Genomic DNA, 18,437 nt, shown 5'->3' on the forward strand with positions numbered 1-18,437 from the left:
GTTGTGGTGCAGCGACAAATTGGTAGGTTTGAAGAGCAACCCATGTAGTCGTAACTAGTAGTTGAAATTAGGTAGACTACCATATCAATCTGTAGGGCTGGTGACAGAGGAGCTCTTACCAGTACTCAGAAGATGCCCAAAGTATGGACATAGTTCTAAAACGGAAAGACGTGCGCTCCCACAAGTACTTAAAAGAGCTTTACAACATGCAGCCATGTGGCTAGTATTGCAGTCCTACGGATACCTGCATTGTGATTGCACATACACCGGCCACGTGCAGTGTGCATAGGAAACCTCCACATTAATTACCTGCAGCTATCTCGGCTAATAATGTCTGGAACACATTCACCATGCTAGGTTAACACAAAAAAAAAACACTACTCTCAGTGTCACCAACACTTAAAATGCGCACCTTTAAATTGTAAGATACACCGACACTATTAGGCAAGGGAAGGGGTAGCACAAATGGATACATACACAGGGCAATTTGGCCTTTCCAAAAGTTTGTGAGGAGGCCAGCCAAGCTATCAGTGACAAAACGTTTTTAACAGGAGGTTATGGTTTAATTGCGGTATCAAATACATATTACATTTACAGAGAACAGTATGTTAAAGGAACGTTCCGGTTACAATGTCCTACTAAAAACATATGCAAATACCACAAACATATCACTTTTACTGCAAACACTATGCTTAAGCAACGTTTCCGTTACAGTGCCCTGCTAAAAACCTATGAAATTCACTAACAAAAAACATTGTTAAAGGGACGTTATGGCTAAGTTGCCTTAGCAAAAACCTATAAAATTCAATGGAAAAACTTTGTTACAGGGACGTTATGGTTACAGGTAAAACCAAAACCCCCCCGAAATTCTCCAGTTATAGTAAGCTAAGCAACCATAACTCATGCCACCAGTGTGTACTGCAAGGACTAACACCCATGACATCAAAGATGCTATCACAAATTGCATTGATGACATCACTGATGACAACACGTGCATTTAGTTTTCATGAAAAGCCTTCAAATATCGTCCCTTTAACAGTGTTTTTGTTCGTGAATATATATATGTATATGTATATATATACGTATATATATACATATACATATATATATATATTTTTTTTTCCAATGTCTTCATAACCCAATCACATGCAGCTTCAGACATGCCAGTATAAAATAGGATTCACACATACCTCAAGGGAGCAGAGAAAAACCTTTCAGAGTGACACTAATTTAAAACTGTGACATTATTCTGAGCCTATTCTTTGATTAATTGATGGTACCAATTAGACATTTATAATCCATTACTTATATAGTGCTTTCAGTAAAGTACTTTGGGCTTCATTACACGGTAGGCGGTAAGGGTTTACCGGTACCGGTATTTTACAGGTACCGGTAAATCCTTACCGCCTTACTACGAGGTCCCTTTGCGGGTTGGGGAATTTAACGCCTGCTTTTTGCAGGCGTTAAAAATCCAACCCGCAAAGGGACCAGGGTGCTAATTACGGTACCACAATTTGCGGTACCGTAATTAGCGCCTTCCCCATTTCCATTATGCCCTATGGGGCAAAAATGGGAATGGGGAAGGGCAATGGAGGAAGGAGGAATTACCGCCTTCCCAACCTTGGAATAGGGCGGTAATTCCCCTTTCCTCCAAGGGGGTACCAGTAAATTACGGGCATGAACCATGGCGCTAATAGCAAAACAGATGCACTTTTTCGAATGCAGATGTGTTACCAGCACTGTTTGCCATTACAAGTATAAGAGCCCAGATGAGATGCATGTTCTGAGCCATTACAATTATAGTAGCCCTCATGGGATCTGCTTGTTCTGCAGCTCTGATGTAATGTGTGTGTTCTGAATCATTGGACATTTAGTAGTCCTTTTGATAAGTTGAAAGCTCAAGCAGCTCTGTTACAATTGGATGGTACCTGTATCTTAAACACATACCTCTGATGCAGATGCATTAAATCACCTATCAACAAGATTTGAAGTAACAGCTTACGCAATATTCTCTCCAGTAGGGTTATTGGCCCACTGAGCTACCTTTCTCAACAGGCTGTTGACTCAGAAAGGCACATAGGGTTAGGGCATTATGTGAGGCTTCTCATATAGGGTTCCATGTGGGGCTTCCCTGACATAACTGGCATGTCAAAGTCCTCAGTCTGTTTGGACTATCTTACATGAGTCAGAATATTCATAAGGAGGCTTTGAAATGTGCTAGATTTTTGGCAGTGGAACTCAGTAATCGGATTTGGGAGAAGCAGAGGTTTTGAAAAGTGCAAGACCGAGTAGGAGGGATTAAAGTATATGACAGCAGTGCCATCTTCTCACACTGTCAGCCAGCGTGCATCAAACCAGCTCAGGCGGATGGCAGGAAGGATCTATGTAAAAATAACCAATTTTTTACTGTGAGGTCGAAAATCATTCATTTAAAAAAACACACGTTCTGTATTTTTAATGCAGGGGAGACCCCTGAGATTCCCCCACTTTATTAAATACACCTACCCAACCCACAGCCCCATCTATTTTTTGGGCGGAAATCATTGTTTTTCATGCAAGGTTTTCTACCTTGCAGTAACATGATTTTGTATTTTGTAGTGATACCGGTGTGAAGAGCTCAGACACTGTTCTTGCTCAGAAAATGCCAGCACATGTTTGTGCTTTGCCATTACAGCAGCTCTGTTAAGAAATTCAGTTACTGTCCCAAAACATAGCAGTCCTTCTACGAAATGTGGGCATGATGCAATCAGCCGTGCTGTGAATAATTGCCATTGTGACATGACATGCATATAGCTGTCACAGGTTTCCCCCCTTCTCACCTGTCTTTGTTGTTTGTTGGAGTTCTTCGATGAAGTCTTCTTTCGCACAGTTCGGGTCTTGTATAACCCTGTGTGTAGGTCCTCGGGTGCCAGCGTGCGTTCAGCGTTGCGACTCCTGGGAACGTTCAGATGTCCGGGGAAGTCCGAGGAAATCCAGGAAAACAGCGAAAAGTGCACACGGAAGACGAGTGCACGGAGATCCGGGATGCAATAGAGGACAAAATGAGGGGGAATGAAGGAGGAGGAATTTAGGGGAACCGGGAACCAGGAATCAAAGGATAAGCGAAAGCAAACTACGGCAGCACACGTCCAGCTACAGCAAGAGGTACCGTTGAGACGCGCAGGGCCGTGGGGGCGTGTCCGCTTTATAGAACGTAATGCGTACGGTGCAGAAACTGGTAAACAGTGTTCCGCGTTCGGCGGCCATGTTGGGAGTACTGCTGAGTGTAAGCCCCTATGGGTCAGGGACCAGGAAGTCCAGAAAGGACGCGTCCGATGGTTCATGACAATAGCAGCACTGCTGATGAATTAGGCTACGCTGCCTTAATATATAGCAGTACTGTCGTGAGGTACCGGTACAATCTGTGCCACTGAAAACATATGCAGCATTGCTTCTACCTGTATCCATCATACCCACTTGTGGTGAGTGGGTGTTCAGAAAGGGAGTTAAATTAAAGTTCCGACTACATGCCCAGCTATTGCTTGTTCTCTAAGGCAAACTATGTACAGTGCCCTTTTATGCATGTGCATGCAAGCGAACACATGCAATCTTAAGAGTAAAAGAAACACATCTTCATATAGAACACCAAAAGCCTTTCCTTCTCACAAATGCCAAACAACTACTTGCTGGGAATCTCTCATAAAAGCTAAAGACATCAAGAAACACAAGCCATTAATTGCAAATACCCATGCTGCTGCAACTGCGCTGCTTCTATTAAAGCTGATTAAAACAGAGTGCAATGAAGCAAAATTGCAGCCCTAGCTTAAGACAATTATTATTTTACACAATATTACATGTGTCCTAAAGCAATCTGAAAAGCATGTTCATGATTTAATATGCTTTAATAACACCATAACCTACAAAACGCAGGCATAGTTAAAAGCCAAACTAACATGTGCCGTTATAAATAACCATGCTGCACTTTGGAAATTCATATTCCAGCAGGGCTGAATCAGCTCTTCATTCTTATGAGGTTGAAACATTAAGAAATATTACATTTTGTAGTGATAACACATTTTTTCCGCGCTTACAAGCAGGAGGGTCAGGAGTCAGACATGAAGTGCTACACATAAAAGTATGCTATGATACCAACTATTTTACCTTGATATGGAAAATCTAGGGCACAGCAACCTAAAACACAGGGTATTTTGTCATATAATTATAGGCTTCAGAAACATGAAACAATCAAGTTAACTGTTAATAAGACACTGGGGTATCCAGTCTGCCTAGCTTATATAGACAGACACTAATCTCAAACTGCACCTTTCCAAATACAGCACATTAGAGAAAGCTAAAGGTCACTGGACAAGGCATAATTTAGTTTTGTAAAAATGGATTAATAAAGATTGCTAATGAAAATAAATGATTAGCAACTTAGTAAAAATGATTAGCAATTGTTTTGTAGTGACCACATCTTGCTATCCCTTGTAATCAAGGAGTAAATGTTCATTTACTGCTCCCCTAATGATACGTTCTAATAATAAATACGATTCTTGACACAGGTAGTATAGCTCAGTGTCAACACGCTCGGCTTGGAACCAGGAGGACACAGAGCAACATAGGTCTGAATTCTGGGAACTGGAAAGGCTATCCCGATTCCGCTGCTTGCATGGTGTGTGGGTACAGCATTGCAAATTTGCCACATTTGTTAATATTTTGCCTGGGGTATACCGGGATCCGGAGAACAACATTAATTCCAGTTCTTAGTGAGTCTAAGATTCGCCATTAAAGAGAGGCTATTTTATTTCTTTTAAGTGCAGATTCTGTTTTGGTTGCATGGGCATTACTCAACTTTCTGAAAAGAGTGATGTATTTTGGAATGGGGATACTCAGGATTCAGGGTGAGGACTGCTGTTGATTCCTCGGTCGAGTGGTATTGAATAGGGCATGTTGGTGTTAGATATGTTTTAAAATTGCTTCGGTATTGGCAGTATATATTGTATTTTTATGTTTTTTTACTTTGTGGCTGTTTTAAAAAATGTACAATGTGGTTTTTGTGGATGCTCTTAAATGATGGGTTCTATCATTATATGTATTATGATGGTTTTATGTGTTTTATGGATATTTGGAAGCCGAAATAAACTTTTTGATTGACTGAAATGGATTAATAGAGATTGCTAATGAAAAAAAATGATTAGCAATTTAGCAACAATGATAAGCAATTGTTTTGTAGTGACCACATCTTGCTATCCCTTGTAATCAAGGAGTAACTGTTAATTCACTGCTCCCCTAATGATACGTTCTAATAATAAATATTATTCTTGACACAGGTAGTATAGCTCAGTGGCAACACGCTCGCCTTAGAAGCAAGAGGACACAGAGCAACATAGGTCTGAATCCCGGGAACACGCTTAGAAACTTCTTTGGTGTAAAGCGCGTTATAAATAACCAATTATAATTCTTTTCTAAACATCCTGCATCCAAATGTACTGAGAAAAGTGTACAAAAGCATATAATGCATTGAATTCTAGTTTAGTTTTTCTTACAACAAATGTGGAATCCTCTTGTGACACCCACCTTATGTATTATTTGCTACCATATGCACACCCACTGCATGCATCCTTTGAGTTGTCCCAATTCAGAGGCTCATGGTACTAGATGCCATAGTCCCAACATAGTGGCTCTCAGGGCAGTTGCAGTGCACAGCAGTAATACAGCGCACGACCCACACCACGCACCACCCTGGTAGACGTGAAGAAACTGGCAGCATTTTCTGCTATTTAGTCACCAGGATTTTTTCCATGGCAGACACTCCTGGCACCACAAAGCAGAAGAATCTGTAGTGCAGTTTATGATGGCTGATCCCTAACGTTAGCATTTGAACCCGATGTGGCCCTCATAAATCGTTGGTCTTCATGGTTACCAGCATTACAATGTATTGTGAATCAGCTGCAGGAAATCTTCCTACAGATGTTAGCCAGATGTGGTAGCATGATTTCCATGTCCAAAAGATCACCTCAGGGAAAAATGAGCCACAGATATTCCAATCCTTTGTTTTGCAGCCGGATTGGGGATGTCTCGTGGGACCCAGTAAGCCGTCAACAACATCATGTGTTCTTTGCGGGTCAGACAACCCTTGAAAGGGTTAAGGTGAGGGCCTTGTGCTAGGGAAAAGAGGCAGCAGTATCCATCACTACCCCATGAGTTTGAGTGCCTCTTGCTCCCTTAATATACAACTGCCAAACAATGTAAGGAAGACATGGACTCCATCAGTGATATCTGCCTGTACCACCCAGGCTGTGAATTCTTTTTTAAAAATGTTTTTTTTACTTTTTCTATTTTTTTTATTGTGCATTGGCTAAAAAAAAAACCTTTTAGCACGGACAAATGTTTGAAAGAAAGACACAATAAATACAAAAATGAGCAGAAGTAAAATTAAAGCAATACATTACAATTTTTCAAAGTAAGCTCATTTCATGATATTATCATGTTATGAAAAGTCAGTCAAGAATATATAAAACAATCCAACCAAATAATCTTACTAAAATGTGTCTAAGAATAACAATATATACAACAATCCAGCCAATAAAATATTGCTAAAATTTGTCTAAGATAAAAGTGGACCTTCACTGTAATATATCAAAAATGTGTTAATGCTATTTGAGGAGATGTGGGCTTCTTTCCAAACATATCTCCATCCTTTCCTCACTTCCACCCCAATGGTGCTTTCTGTTCCTCCTATCTTTCCAACTGCTTCTCCATTGACTATACTTCCCTTCTCACTAAGTCTGGTCGGAAGAAGTTCAAAAAGGATATCTTGGCCTCTAACCCTGGTCTTCCTATCGCCAACATCTACTCCAATGCTTCCACCAGACAGACCCTTACCAACATCCTCTTTGTCGTTCCTTCGCCAGATCTATGGACTCCTCATATGGTCTCTGTGCTCTGCCCTATCTCCTCCTCTCCCATTAATGGTGGCAATTACTGGGAAGTTCTCATGGCTTCCTTCGACTCCTCTAAAGTCATCTTTAATGTCTACCTAAATGGCACTGTCATGGTCCAAGGCCCTTAGGCCAATCTCCTCCTCTTTGATAGGCGCTTACATCGACTCATCAATTTCCTCTCATTTCCTGCTGTCCCCTGCTCTCCCCCCTTGGCTACCTTGCCCTCTCTCTCCTCCTCCTCCTCTGCCCCTCCCCGGGCTCTTTCTCCTCCGCAGGGCGTACCTCTGATCTGTATTCCTCCCCAAAAGGTCTTTAAGGCTGGCAACCTTCTACATATTGCCACTCTCAACTCTCGCTCTGCAGTCAAACACTCCTCTGACATCTGCCACCTCCTTGACGAACTAGACCTTGATGTCCTTGGTCTTACTGAGACATGGTTCACGGCCATCTCTGTCACGTGCTTTGACTTTCCTCCCTGATGGCTACAAGATCCTCTCCGCTCCCAGATCCTGCCGGTTCGGTGGGGGGGCTAGCCCTGATCTTTCCTGAGTGGATTCCTGTCTCTATCATTCCCACTCAGACCTACTCCTCTTTTGAATGCCTTGTCTGTAGGCATTCTCTCTCGCCTACCCATTCTCTTACTGTGGTTACCATCGACCGGCCTCCTGGTCAAATCACCTCATTTCTCTCTGAGTGGGCAGACCTCTCCTCCTCCCTCCTGGCCTCTACCACTCAACTCCTCCTCCTCCTCGGTGACCTAAATATACATTTAAACTCTCCTTGCTCCTCCTCTGTACTCTTCCGTGACCTCTGCGACTCCCTCTCCATCCTCCCCTCTGGCCCGACTCACTCTGCAGGGCACACACTCGATGTCTTGATCTCCTCTGACCTCCCCCTCTCCATCCCTCTGACCACTCCTCTCTCCTGGAGTGATCACTCCCTCCTCTCATCTCATCTCTCCCTCTCTTCCCCCCAAGCCAAGCCTACCCCAACACTGCCACCTACCTTCTCGGACATCCGGCCCATGAAGCGTGTGTCAGTTGAGGCTTTTGCTGCCACTTTCTCTCCCCCCTCCACCTTTGGCTGTCTCAAATCCTGACACAGCCCTGTCTCTAATCTACTCTTCAATTTCTGATACGCTTGATGCTCTTGCCCCTCTCATGAGGATCCGTTTGAAGTCCAAAGCCAAGTGCAATTCCTCCTGGTATGACTCTGACCTAGCTACACGTAAAGTGTAGGGCAGCTAAGAGGAAATGGAGGACTTCCTGTTCATCCTCTGACAAACTGGCCTGTCGCCTGCTACAAAGGCAATACCGACTCTTTGTCCTCACCAAGAAAAGAGTCCACATTCAAGCTCGTGTCTCTGCGGCATCTAACAACTTGTCCGAACTCTTTAAAATCTGCAAGGAGCTGGCCAACCCTGCTGCAGTCTCTACCCCTCCTGTTGCCTCCCAGGCTCTTTGCAATGCCCTTGCCTTTCACTTCATTTAAAAAACTCAGGACATCCTGACCACCCTCTCCACCCACACCCTCCTCTCCCTTGTGTGAGCACATTCTGGGAAGGTTAGTCTCTTCTCTCGCCAATCAATACAGGGATTATGTTTTTCCAACCAAGGTATCCCCAGTATCAGCTGAAACTGTGGGGCCTTGATTAAGTCAAACACCATAGCCTCTCGATGCCCATCTTGACTCAGCAATGTCATCTCTGCAGTGGAATGAGTTACGGGTCCAGAGGCAATTTCCGTTCCATCTACAGTGGTGACAACATCGGCCGTGGTCTTGCGGGTGAGAGATAGATTCATCCTGGTAGCCAATTCCCAGTCCAAGTAATTTCCTATGGCTCCACTCTCTACGTACGCCTTTACCACGTGCATGCGTGATGGCTGCTCTGGATCTACAAGGACCATGGGTATGGTGAAATGCGAGGTCAGAGTGTCCTTCTTTAAGCTCGGCAAGCAGACCTTTACGCTTGCCGGGCGTGGTCGTTTCCCGAGTCAGATTTCACATGGTTTTCATCTGCTGCTCCTATAACTTTCTTGGGTGGTTTTACAGGGCAGTTCCGAAGAAAATGACCAGCAGTTCCGCAATATAAACATAATTGCAGTTGCCGTCTTCTATCTCTCTCCTTTTGGGTTAGGGGTCCTTTAACCCCCCTGATTTGCATTGGTTCTGAGACATCTACTCCCTTGGAGCTTACGTGGGTTTTAACCAACGCCCTGTTCTCAAACTTGGTTCGGTCAGCCTTCCTGGTTTGAAGTCTGTGATTGAGCTGGACCACTAGATCTATATATTCAGCACAGTCTTGAGGCGGGTTCACGATTTGGGCCAAAACATCTTTGAGTTCTCCTCGAAGTCCTCGATGGAATAATGTGATTCGCTTGGCTTCAGGCCATTCAGTTTCCACTACTAATCTATTGAAAGTTGCAATGTAAGATAAAAGATCCTGGTTACCTTGACGTAGGGATAAAAGTTTGTTGTCCAAAGCCTGTCCTCGGGACTGTCGGGCGAATAGTCTTTCCATGCTTGTTCGAAAACCCTGGAAATTTCGAAGAATCGGGTCATCCTGGTTAACTAGTGGAATGGACCAATCCGCCGCACTGCCGCTGAGATATGACAGTACAAAGGCTACCTTGGCCTGATCGTTTGGGAAAGCTCCAGGTCTACATAAAAAGTGCAAGCGGCATTGATTCATGAATGTTGCAAACCCTTTTGGGTCTCCGGCAAAGCGTTCAGGCGGAGCCAAAGGAACGGCTCCAGGTAAATTTATCTGCACCGGGTTACTCGATGGTACAGGAGCTGGACTTGCCCCAAGTCCTGGTAGAGGTGTTTGTCCAGCCTGGCTCTGTAATAGTTGTCTGGCTAACTCATCAGTTCGTTCTTTTGACACTATCAGTTCCCTCCTGAGGGCATTGGTTTCTTGGCGGGCGGAATGCACTTCGGCCCTTAATTCCCCTAATAATTGGGCCAACTGATCAGTTTCCGAGGTCTCCATGACGCCCAGGTGGGTATTTGTGGGTAGGCTTCGCGTTCTGTTACGCTCACCTGGTTCCCACGGGGGCGTCGACCGGAACTGGGACGGTGTTATTTCCACCAGCGTGACGTGTAGCGCCGAGATGACTGACTGGACTGGCCCGCTCAGCCTAGTTTGTCTGGCTCGCAAGAATATTCTTCTGCAAAGGCGAAGAGGAATTAACCACCCGTGGAATAGAGTGTCAACCCACCTTCCCCACTCCCGTTGTCTTCCCACTGATCACTCTTGATGTCCCCACCTTAGTCTCACCTGATGGTTTGGAAGGATGAGCTCTCCATCCTGCATCGACCGCAGGGGCGCATTGATGACCAGTTACTTCACTGGCGTAGAGGAATTGGCGAGTTCCAGTATTGACTCTAAAGTCCAATTGTTCGTAAGAGTTCAAATGTCTGCTCTTCACTCTGTCCGATTCCTTGCAGGTTGCCGATTAATCCACTCGAAGATTTCCAAATGGCACTCGGTAAGATTCAGGTAAGTCTATTGTGTTTTTCCCCTTAGGGGCCGGGGTACGGCGATGAAGCAGAGTTGACTGTGCCGACCCGAGATGAGGTGAGACCCCCGTGGTAAATCAGGTAAGTTTTGTGGGGGGGGGTAACTGGTATTGTCCTTGCTTTCTCCCCTTAGGGGCCGGGGTACGGCGGTGAAGCAGAGTTGACTGCGCCGACCCGAAATGAGGTGAGTACCTCCCGTGGTAATCAGGTAAGTCCTTGGGGGTAGCTTGTATGGCCTTAGAGAGTCCCCTTGCTCACCTTGCTGACTTTGTCTCCTTAGGTGTCGGAGGGCGGCCGCGAGATGGAGAGAGCGCGATGGAATGCTGAAGTACCACCAAGCAGGTGAGTTCAGCGCGGCGCCGTAGAAATGCGAAGCAATGCTTCAAAGACTTCTGTCTTTCAATTCCGTGGCGAAATGGATCAGGATTCAGGTAAGGATTAAAGTTAAAACTCCTGTTCTAACCTTTATCCTTTTGTCTTCTTGTTTCAGGAGTCCCAGGACTGAAGCGGGCGTGGCTGAAGACTGGAGCTGCTGAAAACACGGTGAGCGTTACGCTGCAGCAAGCAGAATAACGCGAAGCACGTGTGGCTGTCTGGGCGTGGTTTAAATAGCCTTGGAAGAAGATCCAGGTAAGTATTCTTCCACAGCCCCACCCAAGTAACAAAATAGTCCCTTCAGTAAAATAGTCCCTCCTAAGCCTCATTTGGCTTGAGTCTTCATGCAGCATGGTCTGCCTCAGGTGAGTATGCAGCATGGTCTGCTTCAGGTAAGTTATCAATAATGAGCCTGGCGCCCCATGGCGCCAGGACTGACTTTATCTTTATGAGCCTGGCGCCATAGGCGCCAGGACTGTACCCAAACAGCCCCACACTGGGGCTTTTGGGCATGCTCCAAGTGGCATGATGCCTGCTTCCAGGGCTGCTGGGCCTGGTCTGGTCATCCGGGGGCAGGCATCATGACACCTTCTAAGTTGTACTGAATCTAACTTTATTAAATAGTTGGTTGGTGATAACAGCCTAAAATTTTGGGTACTATGAAGGGCATAACCCTTTTTACTGGCTAGCTTACTCAAGATGGAGCAGACATTTTAATAGCCGATAATTGCTTCACCATACCTTCACTACTCCATTCAATCTGTCCTCACTTTTCTCTTTTCTCCTAGCCGACATCCGTCCCCCGACCCCCATTCCTCTTTCCCCCACTCGCTCCTGTGTCCATATAGCAATAACTTCCTTTCAACTTCTCTATCCATCCGCCCTCCAATCTCTATCGCTGGTCACATTGACACTCTACCAGCTCATCTTCCTTTCGTTATGCCGGTCTCCCACAGCTTTCACTTGTTTCCTCAGTTGTGTTCTCCTTTGAGCTATAACCCTGGTTGCGAAACGGCTCCCCTTTACTCCCCCTGCGTGCATGTCTGTTAAGTCACAGGTAGTGTGCACAGTGCACATGCTTTGCTGGTGGAAATCCGGGGAAAATAAAATGCACAACATAAACATAAAAATAACTTAGCAAATACTGAACAAGAGTTGGCAAGCGACAAAAGCACGTGTGTGTTGGGAGAGAGAGGTGACCGTTGTACGAAAGGAAAGGTAACTGAGTATTGTTAGTGAGTGCATACAACAAGTTATTTTGCATTCGTGACAGCTTAGTTAGGGGAACGTATTTCAGGATGTGAGTTCTTTACTTGATTCATGAAAGCTGGCAACTGCCAGAGGAAGGGGTCAAAAAGATATTTCACAGAAGCATGACAGTGGATTAATGGATCCAGTCTTTCTGTGCCAAAACCTGCCTTTTTTAAATACGTTTTACAGCAATGGGGCATAAAAGTGCTGTTTACATAAAGGCACATTGTATGATCTGCTTCTCAGGACCTGATTCCGGAGTGCTTCCTGTCTTTCGCTGTTCGGATTTCACAGCAATCTGCTGCCGCGAACCTCGTATTTCCAGCAGGAGGACGTCTTTTTCTGCAGCACCTGAACTGCCTGGACTAGTAGAAAGCAACAGAGGTGACTGTGTTTTGCGCATGTGTGCCATTGTGCACGCCTAACCATTGTGCACGCCGTATGTGCACTTTTTATTAGTAACAACGTTGAGCTTACCATGTCTATTTTTTCAACTAGTAACAACGTTGAGCTTGATGTGTGTACATTTATAGTTAACAACTAAGTTGGGCACGTTGTATTTGGGTGTTACTACTTGCCCCTGTAGGATACTGATAGTATTTATTTTTGTGTTTATTTTAAAGGAGACAGCAGACTCCGCCCACGCCCCTTTCACAGGCCTGCCTGCTCGGCCCTGCCCTACATATACCAACGTCATAGCGCACCCGCGCGCGCACTCGCCAAGTACTACAAGTACTGTTGGCTGTTCGCGGGTCGCGCGGTCCAGCTCCCAGGTACTAGGTACTTATTTATTAGTTTAAATTCTATACCTTTTTTTCTTTTTATATTGTTTAACTCATTTACAAGTTAGAGGTAACCTGCATGATTCCTTATACATTGACCACCAGCATGCCCCCCATTTTAGAGACTCACATGAAGCTGATGGAGGCAAGACGTGAGAACGCCATGAGGAAAACTCTACTCCAGCCCCGGTTAACTAGTCTCTTACTAGGTGTGGAGCGCGCCATAACACAGCGCACTCAATCACTTCCCGATGACATCCAATTGTGTCAAACTGATCCATCCCAGCCGTCTGGCTCGATAGCTTCTATGTCCAGCACTACAGTGCCCTCTGAAACAGTAACTGAAGAACTTAATATACATGGTGCTCCCACTGATAATACGCTAATCGCAGCTTGTATTGCAGGTGATTTACGACTTGTCACAACTCTTTTTCCGGGAGACACCGTACCACAACCAGTTCAATGTTCAGTCTTAGCACAACATAAGTTGAGGCAGGCTCATACTCATCTAACCATGATTGGAGAAATAGAGGAAGAGGATCTTGAATATATGAACCTCTCGAATCGTACTGAGGAACGTTCAGAGGAGGTGCTATATGTGTGTTCTAATACCGGTGATCTAATCCAATCAGAACAAGATCCCGATAATCTTTTTGGCACAATTGGCGAAACATTATCACCAGTGTTACCCCAAAACAGCACAATAATAGTAGAACTAATGGCCTCTCCTACAACACACCCGGTCCCAGCCATTGAACCAAGTGAAGAAGCTGACTCCTTTATAGCACCCACCCCGAGACAACCATGTTTTGATCAGGGCACGCGAGATTCTGATTTTTTTCTCAATCCCATCCATAGGGAGAGACATTCATTTCCAGAGGCCGCTGCCCTAAACAACACATTGGCTGCGATGAACACAGCCCTGCTAGCTGTGGCAAAACTATACGAAGGATTGGATGCAAAAGTCTCAAAACAGTCCACTAGTCTTGAACATCTGCTATCTTCTCATTCTAAAAGAATAATACAACCCAATCATTTTGAACAGAACCTCGAATCAAGAAGACCAAAAACCACATATACAGTTTCCACACAAACGTTAGAGAGTGTTTGCATCCCACATACAGAAACGCAAGCAATCCAACCCAATCTGCCAATGCAGCCGTTTCTTGGTCAACCCTCTAGTACAATTGGAGGCAGTATTACTGTTGATAGCCCCAATAAGGCGCTGGATGGCCCCGCTATAGTATCATCAACTAGGCTCAAAGAAGTCCTTGCCCTTGCGCCTACTGCTGTAGAACTTTCAAATGGCAAGGGAGATGCCCCTGCACCTGTTATTAATTTACAAACAAGTCAATCTTCTAGTACCTTAACGACAAAGAATATGTTTGAAGTTTTTAGTTCGGCCTCTACTAAATCTATAACATCAAGGCCCACCAAAAGAAGAAAACTTCAATCTGTTAACTTTAAAAATCCTGCCGTGAAACCAATGATGGGGAAAAAACGGAAAAATCCTGTAGACTCACCAGGAGATCAGACGAGCATTGCAATATCTGATGGCTTTCCCCAGAAACCTGAGGCAATTGATTTGACTGCACCCATTGTTTCACATAAGCCCCTGGATGATTTAATCCAGATGGTTGAACATAACGATAAACAACAAAAAACTCAGTCAAAAACCTCTAAAATAACACCTCCAGTCTTTTCAGTTATTGGTGCAACAGCAATAACAGAGTCTTTTAATCATTCAGCTGGAGCCCAGAGTGCCCCCATATTATTGGCCATACAGACTCAGATACAGAAATCCATTGAACCTTTTCTGAAATTGTTACCAAATAACTCTTCACACGTACCGAGACAAGAACATCCTAATACTGTGCCTCCAACACCTACGGGTGACCAAATTAAGACTTACTTTACACAATCTAAAACGAGACAAAACTTGCAGTCGGATAGCCAATTAACCAAGAACTCGGAGGTGCAGCTAGTCCTACCAAAAGATGACTGTTCTTCAAAAGATGTGGAGGATCAAATTAGAACCTCCGTGGAGGCATATTTCACACGTACTGCCAATTTTAACTCTGAGGCAACTGCGTTACCCCCACCCTTGAATCCTGTTCATCCTCTGCCCCTTGCTCCTAATCAGGCTGCAGTCTCTCGACAAGAATTACGTGAAGAGATTAAAACCTCCATCGAAGCTTTTTTCCATCAATCAAATGAGTGTCACTCAGCCAAACTGACAGGGAAAGAGTTTCCCTCGCTCAAGCCCCTAATACAGGGGCCCCTGACAACCATTCCTAATCACCAAGACAAACGGGCCCACTCTTCGAGAAGGCCCCCAATGGTGACAAGAGACCGACCTCTGCAAACTAAAGCCAAGCAAGAGCCAGATCACCATCGCTTTATAATAAAATGCAGAGAAACACCATTCAAATCTTATGATTTGAATCGATCTAGCATTCTTAACATCTGTGCAGAAATTCCTGCTTTGTCGGCCATTTCATCCTTGGATATTAATCAAATTGAGTTCATAGATCATACTGACTTGTCTGCTGCCCGCCTATATATTCGATCTTCTTTGGTAGCTGACATCTTGTGGCAGGCTAGAATGGCCTTATTTGACATAGGATTTGTCCTCTCTCAAGAATCAATGCCTAATACCTCAACATTGCAGGGCCATATTTCACGTATATTTACATCAACCTCAAATAGCTCTTCTCATCAAAATTTAATAGATCAGACCAGGCAAGCATAACTATGCCAGGACAGCAAGATCCTGACCATAATTTCTTGGAACACGCGAGGCCATAGCCATCTTAACTCTCAGAGAAATGGAAACTTGGTCGATAGCGACATTGTTGCCCTCCAAGAAACATGGCTAGTTTCACCACCAGTTTGGGACTCGCACACTATAATATGCACTCCTGCAGAAAAAGGCGTGCAAGGCAGACCCAAAGGTGGCTTGATTCTAGCGGTGAAAAAGACTAGTGGTCTAACGACATCTGAGTACAAGTTTTCCTCTGGCTCCTTTCAAGTGGTAAAGCTAGCTGATATTCAGCAAAGAATAGCGATTGTTAACATCTATTGGAGTCATAACACAATAGGCCCGGAAGACTTCTTCAAACAGCTTGAAGAAATACTAGATATTCTTGCTATTGATCCCACTCTGACGCACACCTTGATATTAGGTGACCTTAATCTACATCTTATCTCTGAGGAGGTCACCCCTATATCAGAAGATGAAATGAAATGGTCCTCAATTATGGAGGACCGTAATTTTGTCATGTTAAATGGCAATGTGAGAGGTGATTGCCCTGCCCAGCCCACCTGGCGGAGGGGTGCCCAGAGTGCAATAATTGATTATATTTATGTCAATGGCAGAAATTTCAACTCAATCCAAGAGTTCCGAGTGATCAACACTGACCTAAGTGATCATTGTAAACTTAAGTTGTCATTACAGATCATGGATACTCAAGTGATGCATTGGCATAATATGAATACAATTGGCACTGTTGTGAATAACGGGAGAAACAGACTGTCATGGAACAAAGAGAAATTGAGAACTCTAGACCATAATCTTGAAACGATGTTCCAGCCTAATAATGTGGTCAAAGACTATACAACTGCCATTAAGATGTTTTCTCGAGTCAGTTCTAACACTGGGCACATTAAACAGCGGCATAAACATACCCATGACTCAGAAATTACACATCGTAAATCTGATCTAAGACATGAAATTCGATATATTAAATTAGCACAGAGCTCTGATATGGCTAGAAAAATCAGAGCAGCCAAGCAAAACTACAAAAAATGGCTCAGAGTAAAAAGAGCAAAGAGGTATGAAGCTGAGGGGACAGCCATGCTCAAACAACTAGTCACAAAATCTACAGCTGGCATTTGGGCGCTCCTCAACCGTACAGCTGATATCCCGCAACACGTAGCCCAAATTAACTCGATTGCATCTGAAACATGGCAGTTGTATTATCAGAAGCTATACCTCTCCCCCTATTCCAATATGCACATCAAATTTAACTCATTAATAGTCTCAAAGGAACTTACGTTTGACATTGATGATATTAGGCTATGTATCTTGAAACTGAGCTCATCTCGGGCAGTAGGCCCAGACGGGCTGCACATTACCATGTTAAAAATGCATATTGATGAATGGGCAGGCATTCTTAACCGTATTTTCAAGCAAATCTTGACATCTGGTATCATCCCTGAAACCTGGAAAAAATCTATTATTCTTCCGATATTCAAAAAAGGTAATCACGAAAACCCTAGGTCATACAGGCCCATAGCATTATTGGATTGCCCTGGCAAGTTATTTGCCAGACTTCTTTTGAAATAATTCAATATATGGCTGCAGAAGAGTCATCTGCGAGATCCACATCAAACAGGCTTTTTGCAAGGCGTGGGCACTGGTATAAATATCATCACTCTGACAAGTCTTATTCACCGTGCATACCAAAGAAAACAACCCCTATACCTTGCCTTCATCGATTTTCAGTTGGCATTTGATGCGGTGCCACGAGAGCTGTTGTATAAGAAACTGGTAGATGCTGACTGTCCATGGCACATATTAAAATGGATCATACAATTATATACTAACACTACAATCCAAGTACGACTTACCAATGATGGCCTACTAACTCTGCCTATTCCAACAGCCAGAGGTCTGAAGCAAGGCTGTTTACTAGCTTCAGCCTTATTTAATTTCTTTATTTCAGACAACCAGCATAGCTTTAGTAAATTGATATCTGACTCCCCAAGACTGATGGGAAGTCAGATTCAATGCCTATTGTATGCGGACGATATGGTTCTGATGTCACACACTCCTAAAGGTCTACGCTTGTTACTCGGTGCCCTTGATATATATGTAAGAACAAACGGCATAACAATTAACATTACCAAGACGAATGTCGTTCAATTTGGCACTAAGAAACAAAGTCTAGCTCAACATCAGTGGCCTCTCCAGGCAAGCAGAATTACCATCACCAATACCTATGTATATTTAGGCCTCCTCATCTCTAATTTGTGTGCCCATGACCAGTACAATAAATGAGGGCTTCACAAACTCCAAATGTGTATCTCACAAGCTAAGATCATCAAGGCGAGATATTGTAAATTTTCTCTTTTACCCATTGTTACATACTATAAACAGAAACTCGTACCTGTTATTCTGTATGGTGCTGAGACTCGACATATTATGTCATATACCTATTGGGCCACCAAAGAAGGGCGTTTTTGAAGGCAAATCTTACAATTACCAACTTCACAGCCCTTGCCGCTTGTAAGACATGAGCTGGGGTTAATCTCCCTCTATGCAATCTATAAATGGAACCTATGTGCCTTATATCGCAAATGCCTTCTAAATTAAACAACAACAGGGATCACCAATACTATATCCAAGTATCTATTGAACTCTATGGATACCTTCCCGAAAGCATGGCGACAAAAAATCCAGTCAATTATAAAGAAAGCCCAGATACATCCAACCTTACTGTTAGAAAACCCAGGCAAAGCAAGATCAAAAATCTGGGAAGATGACTGGATTCGAACACGCTTGGCATGTACAAACTACAAA

Source organism: Ambystoma mexicanum, chromosome 3q, assembly GCF_040938575.1.
Source record: "Ambystoma mexicanum isolate Mex_15411 chromosome 3q, UKY_AmexF1_1, whole genome shotgun sequence".
NCBI lineage: Eukaryota > Metazoa > Chordata > Amphibia > Caudata > Ambystomatidae > Ambystoma > Ambystoma mexicanum.